Source organism: Aegilops tauschii, unplaced genomic scaffold (genome assembly GCF_002575655.3).
Source record: "Aegilops tauschii subsp. strangulata cultivar AL8/78 unplaced genomic scaffold, Aet v6.0 ptg001068l_obj, whole genome shotgun sequence".
Classification (NCBI taxonomy): domain Eukaryota; kingdom Viridiplantae; phylum Streptophyta; class Magnoliopsida; order Poales; family Poaceae; genus Aegilops; species Aegilops tauschii.
The window spans coordinates 42501-44249 of record NW_027333279.1 but is presented as its reverse complement, the minus strand read 5'-3'; the positions used below and the strand labels follow the sequence as shown (position 1 = coordinate 44249).

Here is a 1749-nt window from a genome sequence, read left to right as displayed (position 1 = left end):
CCTTTCTTTTTCATGTATTTTTCTGATCAGGAAAAATACAAAATTATGTCAGTTATTTTGAAGTTATTCTAATCTCGTACACACACAAATTTGCAATTATTCATCTACTACTGGAATTTGGATTTATTTTATCGATGCAAATTGGATTTGGATAGAAGGTACATTCTTTCTAATATTTAGATAGAAGAAACATTTCTTCTATCTAAAATATTAGAAAGAATTTTGCTGATTTATTTATTGCTATATGCAATTTATGGAATTGATACACCATTTAATTGATATCATTTAGCAAAATGAAACACAGCATATGCATCCATCTTTTGGCTCGAGAATTTCACGGGATAGAGATATGGTATAAGAAATAGACTATTAAGTAACTCTAAATGAATTGTGGATACATCTGTATCCTTAACATACTGAAACGATTGTCATTATTCGTATCAAACCAATAGCGATTCATACAAGCTAAATCTTCTAATCAATGGTGGGCCAATAATGCATTTTTTTGCATATGTATTAAGACGCTTGCCTGATTTCGAAATTGTCCAGAGTTTTATATGTTGTTTTCATTGCAAAATGATGGGTCTCCTTCCATAACTTTCCAATTACGAGTACGAGAATTGAAAGACATGAAAATTCTCAATTCTCTACGGCGTCTAGTAGATAGAAACAAGAAAATCAGAAGAATCTTTCTCTCTATTCACTATCATTCCGCGTCTTCGACTTCTATTAGTTTCTTTTCTTCTTTAATGCAATAGCTATAGTTTGATATAAGAATCCATTTCTCAAAGTAATGGAAACCATTCTCTTATAGGAAATGGTTCGAAAATCGCTATTCCACCTTTTAGGTATCGTGAAAAGTGATACCTGTGAAGATCGTGCATTTCAGTCAAATTCAGATCCGTTTTTCGAGTCCATGATATAATATAACCAAATTGGATAGATCTTCCACCTGTTTAGCTAAGAAAGAATAGATACAGAGTGGATAATAGATCGATATGAAGATCATGAGCTGCCCCATAATGAAATCGCCAGTAGTCGCGAATATCTCCTTCTTCCTAATCCAAGATTGGAGAAAGAAGATCTAAGAGGGACCTATGGAGAATGTAGTCAGAAATCCATAATAGAGTCCGACCACAACGACCGAATTAATTATCCTCATCGAGAAACTTAGACTACTAAATAGAAAAGATTTGAAAATCATGGCATGGGTCTCCTTTTTTTCTTTCTTTAGAGTTTTCTATATGCACAATTTCTCGATGTTTCGATGAGAATTTCTTGACTTTCCATATATAGAAAGAGATAGACTATAAATGACATCTCTTATGTCAATAAGACCAAAGGGATGGATATTAAATGATAGGAAGTGCTAGGAAGTGAAATAGAATGAAATAGAGCCACTTTGGGCTTCCCTATGAAATGAGGCATGGAACGGAGCCACTACGAAGAAATTATGGGAGTTACGAAAGAAGCTTCGGACTCATATTGTTCATGGGTTGAGAGCGGGAGTTGAACTCTAGGAGGTCGAATCCCCCCTTGTTCCTCAGTAGCTCAGTGGTAGAGCGGTCGGCTGTTAACTGACTGGTCGTAGGTTCGAATCCTACTTGGGGAGATTTTATTCATTCTTTAATGTAAGAATTTTAATGTAAGAATAAAGAATTGAATTAAAGGGCTTGCTTTGACCCTTAGGAGTAGGTAACCCGTTCGCTATCCTTGTTTCTATTTCTATTGCATTCTATCTCATCGTAT

The 1749-nt window shown here is 34.7% G+C and overlaps 1 non-coding gene across 1 annotated transcript; it reads left to right on the top strand.

Moving 5' to 3' along the window:
* The first annotated feature begins 1540 nt into the window (after positions 1-1540).
* Positions 1541-1612, top strand: TRNAN-GUU (transfer RNA asparagine (anticodon GUU)). The gene has a single exon. It is a non-coding gene; the product is annotated as a tRNA-Asn (tRNA).
* Positions 1613-1749: the final 137 nt, after the last annotated feature.